The following is a 14,824-nucleotide window of genomic DNA, read 5'->3' as shown; positions in this document are numbered from 1 at the left end:
ATGTGTTAGGCGGGGAGAGTCTGATAGGAACGGACGGGGAGAGGGATCTTGGGTGATAGTATCTGAGGATCTGAAGGCGACGAAACAGTGTGACAAGGTGGTGGCCGTAGCTAGAAGGTTGTTAGACTGTATAGAGAGAGGTGTGACAAGCAGAAGAAAGGGGGTGTTGATGCCCCTGTATAAGTCGTTGATGAGGCCCCACCTAGAGTATTGTGTTCAGTTTTGGAGGCCATACTTTGCGAAGGATGTAAAAAGAATTGAAGCGGTGCAAAGAAAAGCTACAAGAATGGTAAGGGATTTGTGTTACAAGACGTATGAGCAGAGACTTGATGACTTGAACATGTATACTCTGGAAGAAAGGAGAAACAGGGGTGATATGATACAGACGTTCAAATATTTGAAAAGTATTAATCCGCAAACGAACCTTTTCCGGAGATGCAAAGGATGTAGAACGAGAGGACATGAAATGAGATTGAAGGGGGGCAGACTCAAGAAAAATGTCAGGAAGTATTTTTTCATGGAGAGAGTAGTGGATGCTTGGAATGCCATCCCGCGGGAGGTGGTGGAAATGAAAACGGTAACAGAATTCAAGCACGCGTGGGATAAACATAAAGGAATCCTGTTCAGAAGGAATGGATCCTAAGGAGCTTAGCCGAGATTGGGTGGCAGAGCCGGTGGCGGGAGGCGGGGATAGTGCTGGGCAGACTTATTCGGTCTGTGCCCGGAAAAGGAGAGGTACAAATCAAGGTAAGGTATACACAAAAAGTAGCACATATGAGTTTATCTTGTTGGGCAGACTGGATGGACCGTGCAGGTCTTTTTCTGCCAACCAAAGCCATAATAACATTCAAACTATGAACATTTGATTTCAAAACTCTATATGGCTTTAACTCCTGATTATGCAACCTTTAATTGTTCTCCCCTATCACAATGGTCTCCCTGGTTCAAGAGATTATCTAACCCTCCACTATCCCGGTTGGAAAAATAGGATCTACAAGTCAGTCTACATGTCAGGATTCTCTTACCTCTGTACCAAATGGTGGAATTCCCTCCCAAAATTCATCAGATGGGAACCTAATTATTTCATATTCAGGAAATACCTTAAAGCCTCTCAGTTTAAGCAATTTCTCACGGATGATTATAATTAATTTAAACCCTTATTTCTACAATTATTCAATTCTCAGTTCCTTTCTAATTATTATGACTATAAATTATCTTTTTGCATCTAGCATTTGTTTCCATATTACATATTGTAATTACTCAATCCTCATTTATTTTGTTACTTGCCGTTAAGCCTGTTAAAACGGGCGAGTATTGGTATGTTTTTTTTCCAAGGCCCCCCTCCCCCCGCAGCTGCAAGGCCCCCTGCCCTCCCTCCTTCCCTGCCAGCTCCAAGGCCCCCTCCGTCCCTCCCTCCCTGCTCCAAGGCCCCAGTCCCTTCCTCCCCCCCCCCCCAGCTCCAAGGCCACCTGCCCTCCCTCCCAGTTCCAAGGCTCCATTCCCTCCCAGCTGCAAGGGCCCCCCCTCCATCCCTCCCTCCCAGCCAGCTGGAAGGCCCCCTTCTGTCCATCCCTCCCAGCTCCAAGGCCCCCCTCCTTCTGACCTCCCATGTCTAGCATCCTCCCTCCTTCCCTGCTAGCTCCGAGGAGCAAGATAGTTTGAATACCACATGGTAAATACAATAAGAATTAAAATGGTATACTACTTGCAATGACTACACAATACGTAATAGAACATTATATTTGGTAGTGAAGGGTAAGGCAAAGTTGTAACATATAGATGAGTAAGAATAGGAAGAATTAGAAAGTAAGGTGATAGATTTGAAGAAAGTTGCATGTGAGGTCAGAGAGATGGTTAAATATCATCTCAGCTAGGGTAGGAGTGGATAAACATGTCCCGCTGCAGTATGTGCAGCCCGAGTCAATCCTTGTGTGTGTGAGTCAGACTAACAAGTTAGTTACTTCTTCCATTAAAGGCTTGGTTGAAGAGCCAAGCTTTCACCTGCTTCCTGAAGTACAGATAGTCTTGTGTTAAACTGTACCTACTATACACCGCCTTGGATGAATCTCTTCATAAATGCAGTTAAATCCTGATAAATAGATGAATACATAAAATTGTCTACAATGACACCTAGGTCTTTTCCTGAGTGCTGATCTCCAAGGTGGACCTTAGCATCAGGTAAGTATGATTCAAATTATTCTTCCTAATGTGTATCACATTGCATTTGTCCACATTAAATGCCATTCGGACGCCCAATCTTCCAGTTTTCTAAGGTCTACCTGCAATTTTTCACAATCCACATGCATTTTGACAACTTTGAATAGTTTTGTTTCATCTGTAAATGTAATCACCTCACCTGTTCCAATTTCCAGATCATTTATAAATATGATAAATAGCACCGGTACCAGATCCCTGTGGCATTCCACTATTCACTCTGTTTTCTGTTCAATAACCAATTCCTAATCTATGGGATATTGCCTCCTATCCCATGACTCCTTCATTTTCTCAGGAGTCTCTCATGGGGTACTTTGTCAAAAGCTTTCTGAAAATCTAGATATACTACATCAACCAGCTCAGCTTTAGCCACATGCAAGGTCTGCGACAACATGGTTTTACCAAAGGGAAATCATGCCAAACGAATCTCATTGAATTCTTTGACTGGGTGACCGGAGAATTAAATCAAGGACGTGCTATGGACGTAATCTACTTAGATTTCAGCAAAGCTTTTGACACAGTTCCCCACAGGAGGCTCTTGAATAAACTAGACGGGCTGAAGATAGGACCCGAATTGGTGAACTGGATTAGGAACTGGTTGATGGGCAGATGTCAGAGGGTGGTGGTAAATGGAGTTCGCTCGGAGGAGAGAAAGGTCAGTAGTGGAGTGCCTCAGGGATCGGTGCTGGGGCCGATTCTATTCAATATATTTGTGAGTGATATTGCCGAAGGGTTAGAAGGTAAAGTTTGCCTTTTTGCGGATGACACCAAGATTTGCAACAGAGTGGACACTCCGGAGGGAGTGGAAAACATGAAAAAAGATCTGCGGAAGCTAGAAGAATGGTCTAACGTTTGGCAATTAAAATTCAATGCGAAGAAATGCAAAGTGATGCACTTAGGGAGTAGAAATCCACGGGAGACGTATGTGTTAGGCGGGGAGAGTCTGATAGGTAGGGACGGGGAGAGGGATCTTGGGGTGATAGTATCTGAGGACCTGAAGGCGACGAAACAGTGTGACAAGGCGGTGGCCGTAGCTAGAAGATTGCTAGGCTGTATAGAGAGAGGTGTGACCAGCAGAAGAAATGAGGTTTTAATACCCCTGTATAAGACGTTGGTGAGGCCCCACCTGGAGTATTGTGTTCAGTTTTGGAGCTCGTATCTTGTGAAGGATGTTAAAAAAATGGAAGCGGTACAAAGAAAAGCTACGAGAATGGTATGGGATTTGCGTTACAAGACGTATGAGGAGAGACTTGTTGACCTGAACATGTATACCCTGGAGGAAAGGAGAAACAGGGGTGATATGATACAGACGTTCAAATATTTGAAAGGTATTAATCTGCAAATGAACCTTTTCCGGAGATGGGAAGGCAGTAGAATGAGAGGACATGAAATGAGATTGAAGGGGAGCAGACTCAAGAAAAATGTCAGGAAGTATTTTTTCACGAAGAGAGTGGTGGATGCTTGGAATGCCCTCCACCGGGAGGTGGTAGAGAGGAAAACGGTAACGGAATTCAAACGTGCGTGGGATAAACATAAAAGAATCCTGCTCAGAAGGAAGGGATCCCCAGAAGCTTAGCCGGTGGTTGGAGGCAGGGCTGGTGGTTGGGAGGTGGGGATAGTGCTGGGCAGACTTATACGGTCTGTGCCAGGGCCGGTGGTAGGAGGCGGGGATAGTGCTGGGCAGACTTATACGGTCTGTGTGCCCTGAAAAAGACAGGTACAAATCAAGGTAAGGTATACATGAAAAATAGCATATGTGAATTTATCTTGTTGGGCAGACTGGGTGGACCGTGCTGGTCTTTTTCTACTGTCATCTACTATGTTACTATGTTTATACATGCCTTGTAAACCCCCTGGGGTCTCTCATGTGTGCTGCAGCCTTCTAGTGGCTCTAGTCTACACTCACATGCTCTCTCTATGGCTTCTTGTACACCTAGCCTCAAGGACTGGGGCTCCTCCTTCACTCAGGGTGACCGTTCCCCCAGTTATCACCGCTTCTGTGAATCCTTCCCTGCTATACCCTCTGGTAACTGGTCACACTTCTGGTACTCCGGCAGGGCCCCTTGATACCATCTTTGGGGGAATATAGCCCTGGTTCCTCTGCTTTCACAAATATGCAAATTCACTCTACATTGAATGCAGAGGAGTGTGGTAGCCGTGTTAGTCCATTCTTAAGGTTATCAATAGAAATAAAAGAAAATAAGATGATACCTTTTTTATTGGACATAACTTAATACATTTCTTGATTAGCTTTCGAAGGTTGCCCTTCTTCCTCAGATCGGAAATAAGCAAATGTGCTAGCTGACAGTGTATATAAGTGAAAACATTCAAGCATTACTATGACAGTCTGACAGGGTGGGAGGATGGGGGTGGGTCGGAGGTATGCATGGGGACATCAAAGCATATCATTGATATTCTAACAGGATGAGTGTGGATAGGTGAGGGGTGGGGTGATCAACAGAGAAATACATTGAATGCAAATCCACTTTATTAGTTCGTCTTGTGGGGAACAAGTTTTGTCAAGCTTATCCTTCAACTTGTTTCTGCTCCACTGAGCCCACTTATTTGGGAGACCTGGGTCTCGGTATAAAACAGCCACCACCCCTGGATAGGAATTTCTTCACTCTAACTTTACAGTCCTATCCTCCACCCCACGGCTGTTAGTCAATTGCACCTAATCCACATAAACAGTTAAACCATAAAGCAGAAGTTTCTACCTCTCACTCTCTTTACTTTACTACTACTATAAATCACTTTTACAGCGCTACCAGTCGTACACAGCGCTTTACAATTGAACAGTGGAGTGAGTGAGTGAGTGGCCTAGTGGTTAGGGTGGTGGACTTTGGTCCTGGGGAACTGAGTTCAATTCCCACTTCAGGCACAGGCAGCTCCTTGTGACTCTGGGCAAGTCACTTAACCCTCCATTGCCCCATGTAAGCCGCATTGAGCCTGCCATGAGTGGGAAAGCACGGGGTACAAATGTAACAAAAATAAAAAAAACATGAAGAAGAAAGGCAGTCCCTTCTCAAAAGAGCTTACAATCTAAATCAGGACAAAGAGACAGGACCAAAAGGATAAGGGAAGGACAGACAGAAGGACACATAAGGATAAGATAAAAGTTACAAGTCAGGAGTCGAAAGCAGCATCAAACAGGTAGGCCTTTAGCCCGGATTTGAAGGCTGCGAGGGATGGAGCTAGACGTAATGGCTCAGCTATTCCAGGCATAAGGTGCGGTGAGATAGAAGGAGCGGAGTCTGGAGTTAGCGATGGAGGAGAAGGGTGCAATTAGGAAAGATTTGCCCAGTGAAAGGAGTTTTAGGGAAGGAGTGTAGGGAGAGATGAGGGTGGAGACGTAGTGAGGGGCTGCAGAGTGAATGCACTTACAGGTCAACAAGAGGAGCTTGAATTGTATACGGAAACGGATAGGGAGCCAGTGAAGTGATTTCAGGAGAGGGGTGATATGGGCATAATGACTTTGGTGAAACATTAGTCGTGCGGCAGACTTTTGAACAGATTGAAGAGGAGAGAGATGGCTGAGTGGAAGACCTGTGAGAAGCAAGTTGCAGTAGTCTACGCGAGAGGTGACGAGAGTATGGATGAGGGTTTTGATAGCATGTTCAGAAAGGAAAGGGTGAATTCTGGCGATGTTATAAAGGAAGAAACGACAGGTTTTAGCAATCTGTTAAATATGGGCCGAGAAGGAGAGGGAGGAGTCGAAGATGACCCCAAGGTTGCGAGCAGACGAGACAGGAAGAATGAGCGTGTTGTCGACAGAAATAGAGAATGGGGGAAGGGGAGAGGTTGGTTTAGGAGGGAAGATAAGGAGTTCAGTTTTGGACATATTGAGTTTCAGGTGGCGGTGAAACATCCAGGTAGCAATGTCAGAGAGGCAGGCAGATTTTATGTATTTATTTATTGCATTTGTATCCCACATTTTCCCACCTATTTGTAGGCTTAATGTGGCTTACAGAGTTTTGTTATGACATAGTTCTTGGTAGATTCAATACTTTAGGGACCTTCTCCTACCCAAGGAATTTCAGCCTGCTTGCTTTAAGGACCCTCTCATACCCAAGGAATTTCAGCCTGCTTCCTCTTCACTCCTCTCTGGCTTCAGGTTCTCTTCCCCCCCCCCCTTGTCTTGGAGGGTGCTCTTTATAGGGTGGCTAATTATCCTCCCCACCTCTTTAGGCCCCTCCCTCTGATTCCAGAAAGGTCCAGGCCCAGAACTCTCTCCAACTTTCCATCTCCTATTCTGAGAGTTCCCCCTAGTAGCCTCTTCAGGGAAGGGCAGATCCTATACCATGAGCACCCCCTAGCTGTCCCTTCCAGTCATTACACTGGTTTACCCCTTTTGGCTCCCTCTAGTGACCAGATCAGGGCATTTTCCAGACTTTCGGTAGGAGAGCGCCCTCTGGCGGCCTCCTTAGGATAGGGCAGTCACTGTGTTTATCACAGCCTTCAAAGAAATGAAGCAAATTGGTGAAGCAAGATCTCCTTTGGCTGAATCCATTCTGACTCTGTCAAATCAAACCATGTTTGTGGACAAGTTCTGCAATTTTATTCTTTATAATAGCTTCCACTATTTTGCCCAGCAACCCCTGGAACCCTTTTTAAAAATCAGCATCACACTGGCCACCCTCCAGTCTTCAGGTACTATGGATGATTTCAACTACAGGTTATGGATCACTAGCAGCAGATCAGCAATTTCGTGTTTGAGTTCTTTCAATACCCTGGGGAGTATACCATCTGGTCTAGTTGATTTATCACTCTTTAATTTGTGAAACTCCAACTGCAGAAGTCTGTCCGGCACTGGTCTTAGTTCCCAACTACTCTTGTCCAACATAATACCTCAGCAGCCATCTTTTGCTTTTTTCCATCCTCCTATTTAGGCATCTCTTGTGCTTATCCCACTCATTTTTTAATTTCTTCACTGTTTTTGACTCCACCACCTCTACTGGAAGGGTGTTCCAGGCATCCACTACCCTCCCTGTAAAAAAGCTTTTTTGACATTACCCCTAAGTCTACTGCCCTGCAACCTTCATTCATATCCTTCTAGTTCTACCACCCCTTAAAATGTAAGCAGGTTCTAATTTTTTTCTTTCCTAAAAATTCCTAACATTCTATTTGCTTTCTTAGCCGCTGCTGCACACTGAGCAGAAGGTTTCAACATATCATCAACAATGACTCCTAGATCCTTTTCCTGGTCGGTGACTCTTAATGTAGAACTTTGCATCATGTTGCTATAGTTAGGTTCCTCTTTCCCACATGCATCACTTTGAACTTACTCACATTAAATGGCATCTGCCATTTGGATGCCCAGTGAGGTCTTCTTGCCATTTTTCACAATCCTCTTGAGAATTAACAACTTTGAACAACTTTGTGTCATCAGCTAATTTAATTACCTCACTAGTGATTCCCATCTCTAGATCATTTATAAATATGTTAAAAAGCAGCGGTCCCAGCACAGACCCCCCGGGGAACCCCACTAACTAGCCTTCTCCATTGAGAATACTGACCATTTAACCCTACTCTCTGTTTTCTATCCTTTAACCAGTTTTTAATCCACAATAGGACACTACCTCCTATCCCATGACTCTCCAATTTCCTCTGGAGTCTTTCATGAGGTACTTTGTCAAATACCTTTTGAAAATCCAGATACACGTCTGTCCACCCTTTAAAAAAAAATGTAATAGATCAATGAGGCAAGATTTTCCTTGACTAAATCCATGTTGGCTTTGTCTCATTAATCCATGCTTTTGAATATGTAACTTTGTTCTTTATAATAGTCTCTACCGTTTGGGCCAGTACCAATGTCAGGTCTTTAACTTCCCGGGTCACCTCTGGAACCCTTTTTAAAAATTGGCGTTACATTTGCCACTCTACAATCTTCTGGTACAATGTATGATTTTAGTACCAGCTTCATGATGCCAATGGTTTGTAGTTGTTTTAAAAGCAGAGTATTATCGACTCGATCAAAAGTGGCTGCGGGGTCTACAGACACTACCCAGCCACCAGCCACTGTCTAGCACCGAGTAAAGTTCACTAAGAAAGGCAGTGACAATTGTCTCAGTGCTAGGTCCGGAGCAAAATCTGATTAATGGGGATGTAAAGTTGAAGCACGATCTATGAAAGACGTTAATTGTGTGAAAACTATTTTCTTAAGTTTAGACAAGAAGAGTAAATTACATATGGGTCAGTAATTAGATGGAATGGATGGATCTGCTGTGGCCTTGTTCAGAAGAGGCTTTAAAATCGGTACCAACCCTGATCCAAAACTTTCATTGATAAACAAAACCAGGAACTGATTCAAACCATGGAAGGTAGATTTTAGCCAACTGGAAAGAATAGGGTTAAGTACAGATGTGGTAGGTCTCATTTTCACAAGAATTTCAGATAATGAAGAAGTGACCATTTGAAAATCTGACCAGGATTAGGTAAATCCTATACTTCTTGGGGTCTTTGATAAAGGAGACAGAACTGAATGAGATACTTGAGTTGATGGGGAAGATCTCCCAGATAAATGAATATCAGGAACATTTGTTTGAAGAGTAGAGATTGTGGTGCAAATATATTGTGCCAGATCCTTAGCTAATGGAGCATTGGGTTGGGTATCGTGACTAGTGAGTCCAGATAGCAAGGAAAAAAGTTGTTTAAGCTGATTCAGGGAGTCATTTAAAAGCCTATTATAATTTCTTGGCTTCTTTAATTTTTGAAAAATAAAAATGTTGGGTAGATTTATAGAAATGCAAGTTTTTTTGATGTGTTACAGGTATGCCACAAGCGTTCAGTCCTTCAGTCCACTGTTAAATCAAATGTAATCCCGTATGACACCATGGACAGTGGTGTCGAGAAGAGTATTTAGACAATTTCAAGGGAGCTATTCAATCCAGAGTAGAGAATGACACAGGGACAAAGTTTGTCCCCATCCCCGCCCCATCCCTGTGGGTTGTGTCTCCATCCCCGCCCCGTCCCCACAGGTTCTGTCCCCGCCCCTTCCCTGCAGGCCCTGTCTCCGTCCTCGCCCTGTCCCTGCAGGTTCTGTTACCCCCTCCGTCCCCATGGGTTCTTTCCTCATCTGTGGAAGCCTCAAACAATTATGATTTTATATTTAAATCTTTTTCTTAAAGTATGCTGTGCAACTGTTGTGTATAAATTACAAATAGAAAACAATAATAACAATGAGCAGCTTTAATAACCCTCCTTCCCACCACCACCCTCTACCCTTCCAACCCTAACAATAGCTGATTTCTACTACCCTAAGGAATCCTAATCCACCCTGTTAAAATGTCCAGGGGTACAAAATGCAACCCGTTCTGTATGCCTTAGAGGGAAGAAATATGTCTTTTGAAGCACTGTTATGATTTTTTATTCTGTGGACGAATATGAAGTCATCAACAATCTCAGGATTCAGTCCAGCTCTCCTGTCTTCCACAGTTCCTCCTGCAATAGAAGATGTCTTTCTAGAAGATGTGTTGGTAGCAGGATGTACAGGATCCCCCATGCAAATTTTGCTAGTTGTGGCCAGCATGTTTGCTTGTTTTTCCAAAACATAAAAATAGTGTCATCTGTATCAATCAAACATAAATAACAGTCCAGTTCATTAATAGGCTTCAAAGTAGAAAATGACACGGGGACAAACTCCCCATCCCCATCCCCATCCCCGCGGTTACTGTGAGTCCCCGTCCCTGTGTCATTCTCTAATCCAGAGCAGCAGTTAAAGCCTCATTCTAGCCAACAGCTTTGTCTGCTAGTGAAAGTGGAATGGGAAAAAAGTGTCAAGGATAGCAAACCCTGTTTAGATCTAGACGTGCAGGTGTCTAGCGAAATAGGTTCATGAGTTAGGGGTTGAAAATAATGAAGTGGAAAGTAAGTAAATGTTATGCAATGATGGTCAGACCATCTACTTGAAGTAGAATGAAGATTTTGAATGGGTCAGCACCAGTGTAGGTGTTGGTACGTTGACAAATTGCTTTACGTCCAGATCTGAGAATAAAGAACTTGAATGTCTTAAATACAGCGGCAATGAGTATCAACGTGCACATGAAAGTCTCCTAGAACAGGTAAAGTGGAAAATTTTACAGCAGCATCAGCTAAAGATTGGCAGAGATTATCCAATCCCATAGGCTCAACTGATGGTGGATAATAGATTAGAAGTAAATGAATAGTAGGTTTAGAGATAATTTGAAGTGGGAGTGATTCAGAGTAAGAAACAACATTTGAAGGAAGTTCCAAGACAGAAAATCTGAGAGAAAATGACAGCAACCCTCTCCCCCCCCCCCCCCCCCATGATTTTCTAGAGCAGAAATATACTGAATACCCAGGCGGTAGACAATGATAAAGATAGGTCTTCTTATCTTCATAGTAAATGATGGCAGAAAAACACCAGTTGGCTCATCCAGCCTGCCTAGGTCTCTGCCTACACTGCATGAACTTATGTGACCACCTGAAATATCTCTCCCCTTATCCATGATGGTTTTGGGTTTTCATGCTTAATGGTTCTGTACCTTTCTGGCTAGATGAATATACAAGATCCCATACGTAATTCAACATTCAACTTCCCTCCCCCAATGTCTGCTAAAGGTAGTTGAGGCCATTGCCTAGACATCCAAACTCCAGTAAGAAGATAAGCATTGCCATAGTGGGATGGCCTGAAGATCCATCAAGCCCAGAACTTGACAGTGGCCAATCCAGGTCTAAGGGGGCCCTTTTACTACGCTGAGGTAAGAACTCATGCAGGTTAAAATGCAGCAGCACAGAGCGAGCTCAGGCATCCCTGGTACGTACACTGAGGGCAAGTTTGATGGGCAAAGAATGGACATGGCTAAGCTAATCCCTTTGCACGAGGACATTGACGTCCGTTAACTGATGTGCACAGGATTAACACACCTACAAAATAAGTGTTCATAAGAGCTCACATGGTAATGGCGACGTGCTAAGGGGAAAATTAGTGTGTGGCCATTATTGAAGAAATAGGAAATTTGGACATTTACCGGCAAGTGGATTTAGCGCCTGGGAAAGACCTGCATTGGGGATATAGCAGGCCGCCTTTTAGCACTGCTTAGTCAAAGGACCCCTAAAAGAGTAAAACAGATTTGTGTGTGTGTGTGTTTCAGTATTGTTGTGTATCTGTTTATGGTTATTGGAATTGGTGATTAGCTTGTGTGTGTATTTAGATCGATGACTGGAGACAGTGAAGTGTGTATTAGAAGTGGTAAACAGGGGTTTGTGCATTTGTGTGTGTGCAGTTGTAATGAGGGGAGGGTTGTGTAACTTGTAGGTGTGTTTTTGTGTATGCATTTTTTTTATTTAGTTATTAGTGTTTATGTTTAAATTGATAACAGGGGTTCTTCAGGGATTGGTAAATAGGGTGTGTGAATGGGCTGGAATGGTTAATTTAGGTTTTTGTGTGTTGGAACTGGTGTGTGTGTGTGTGTGTTCATTTTGGCTGTCACGTCTCCCCTTTCTCTTTATCCCTAGCTGTGTCCTCTCTCATGTGGGATATTTGATCTTACTGGTGGCTCATGAGGCATTTAAGAGTAGATATAAATAAACTGTGGGTAATGGGTAGTGGGGGGGGAGGGGGACACAAGGTTATTAGCACAGATAAGTGATTCCACAGCTCTTCCTGCCACACAAGAAGAGGGAGGGGGAGGGGAGATACTGCCAGGCCTGGAAATAGAGCCCATGGGCAATCTGAGAAGCCAGGGAGCAGTCACTGACATGTCCCTCAGCTGTCCCTCCCCATCACTCTGTGAGAGGCTGAAAAGGATCATCCTGAGAGGTATGTGCCCCCCCCCCCCCCAAAGACACACTCAACAAACGTCCCCACCACAGAAATAACCCCCAGCCACTACGCTTCAAGATATATTCCCAATATGATCACACAGTAACTGTTGTAAGAAATGGAGCAGTTACCCCCCCCCCTCCCCCGTCAGGTTTACAAACCAGCTCTGTAAAACCTACCAAGGAGTCACAACCTGTGCACAAGCGACAGGGGAGGAAGGGGAAGGGGGCAATGGGCAGGCTGAAAGGAAAAACACACCTCTCTTCCTGCCAGCAAGGAGGGTGCAGAGGGCTCAGGGAGGCCTGTGTTGTGTTAAGGAGGAAGTTTGGGCAGTCGTGTTGGGGGGGAGGGTCCTCACGCCTAACCCTCTGTATATTATGGGACCATCTTATTCTATCTATAATATCTCCTCCTCTGTAGGACATGAATAATGTGTGGCAGCTGAAGATTTGACTTGCTTTACGCAGAAGCTGCATTAATTACAAGACATGGGAGGTTGCTGTTGTGGGATGTTTTTGATGGTATGATGTTATTTTGAAGACTTCGTGTGAACAGAAGAAGAATGTTAGATTTCTCATCTGAATGCGGCATATTCTGATGAATTGAATCCAGACGTTGACCTTGCACTGTAGGGCGATTTCCTGTGAGATAAATGCCCTGGTGACACTTTTGCGTGGGGCTAATTAGATTTGGTTGACTTTGACTATAACCCTATCGTCTTTTAGGGACATTTTTTGAGATTTCTGACTTAGGTGACCTGCTATGATGTTTCCCTACTGCACGGATAAAGAAAGTTAGGTACTCTAAAGAGATGCTTTTGCGAAACCTGTGGTGATTTTGCCCCAGTGCATTAATTTGCTTAGAAATGCTGGGGCGTAGCCAGACAACAGATTTTGGGTGGGCCTAGGCAAGAAGTGGGTGGGCACCAAAAAAATATCTCAGCTGGCGGGAAAACGCTTCTTTCCACCTTGGCAGTCTGCAGCAGGTATGCCAGTATCATGGAGAGTAACGTTTTCGTTACCATCAAGGGGAAGTCTTCAGCTGGCCGAGCTTGGGATCCCCACTAGCTACCACTAAACGTGTGCTACTGTTGGGTGGGCCTGAGCTCTAAATGGGTGGGCCCTGGCCCACCTAGGCCCACCTGTGGCTACGCCACTGGAAATGCAGCATTAATTTGCATGCACATTGTTCTGAGCATGCCTCAGTGATTTTTCTGCGTTAGGTTCACAGTAGTTTCTCTCTACCGTGAATCTTTGAGCATCGGGCCTATGGACTTGTTTGAGTGTCCTTTACAGTGCATCTCAGTTCTGCACTAAGAGCAGTGATGTCTGTTAAATGTAATGTTCCAGCTTCCCTTGCAATACCACCTTTTCCTCATTTACAGGACAACACCTTGCAATAAAGTGATTTTCAAAAGCTCTTAGTCAGCGCTGCTGCCAACTGCAGAGTTGTTTTTGGTTTTTGTTTGTTTTTTAATTTAAATTCCTTGTGGTTTTATGTGTATTTTTCACTATTTTATTTCTGAAATCTGCTTCTTACACTGATTCTCCTTAACCCTCCATTGCCAATGATGCAAAAACTAACGGCTGTAGTTACTAACATGCCTAAACCAGTTATAATGGTGGGTTCTATATATCTATCTATATCTATATCATAGTAACATAGTAGATGACAGCAGAAAAAGCACCCGCACGGTCCATCCAGTCTGCCCAACAAGACAACTCATATGTGCTACTTTTTGTGTATACCCTACTTTGATTTGTACCTGTGCTCTTCAGGGCACAGACCGTATAAGTCTGTCCAGCACTATCCCCGCCTCCCAACCACCAGCCCCGCCTCCCAACCACTGGCTCTGGCACAGACCGTATAAGTTTGCCTAGCAGTATCCCCACCTCCCAACCACCAGCCCCGCCTCCCGATCTCAGCTAAGCTCCTGAGGATCCATTCCTTCTGCACAGGATTCCTTTATGCTTATCCCACGCATGTTTGAATTCCGTTACCATTTTCCTCTCCACCACCTCCCGCGGGAGGGCATTCCAAGCATCCACTACTCTCTCTGTGAAAAAATTTCTCTCTCTCTCTCTCTATATATATATATACATAAGCATTGCCATACTGCGACAGAATGAAGGTCCATCAAGCCCAGAATCCTATTTCCAACAGTGGCCAACTCAGGTCACAAGTACTCGGCAAGATCCCAAAACAGTACAATACATTTTATGCTGTTTATCCTAGAAATAAGCAGTGGATTTTCCCCAAGTGCATTTTAATAATGTTCTATGGACTTTTCCTTGAGGAAGCCATCCGAACCTTTTTTAAACCCCGCTAAGCTAACCGTTTTTACTACATTCTTTGCCAACGAATTCCAGAGTTTAATTACATGTTGAGTGGCTGCTGTGTCCAAAGTCTGCTCCGACCTCGCCAGTTAGGGGTTGGCCGTTAGAAGCAATATTCAGTGGCACTGTCTGGTTAAGGGATCCTTCCTTAGCCCCAGGGTAAGCGACTGAAATGGCCCTTTTCAAATTTCCTTTTCTTTTTTTTTTTTTTTGTAAAACTTTTTTTATTAATACATCAGAGTGACAAACTCACGGAGATTAATTCTCCGATAATTATCTAATACAATAGTCCTACTGTGTCAACAATAATTTTTCCTTCCCCTTTTCTCCCCCCCCCCCCACCCTCCCAACCCATCTTCTCACCCTTCCCCACTTTCCCGATTTCCCCCCTCAGTTCGTATTCTGAATCACTATCTCCCTCTCCCTTCCTTCCCCATTCAATACCCCTAATAATTGTATCCATTCCTCTGCGTTTGGATTGTACTTCACT

This window comes from Microcaecilia unicolor, chromosome 2 (assembly GCF_901765095.1).
Source record: "Microcaecilia unicolor chromosome 2, aMicUni1.1, whole genome shotgun sequence".
In the NCBI taxonomy this organism is placed as follows: domain Eukaryota; kingdom Metazoa; phylum Chordata; class Amphibia; order Gymnophiona; family Siphonopidae; genus Microcaecilia; species Microcaecilia unicolor.
This window is presented reverse-complemented; position numbering follows the sequence as displayed.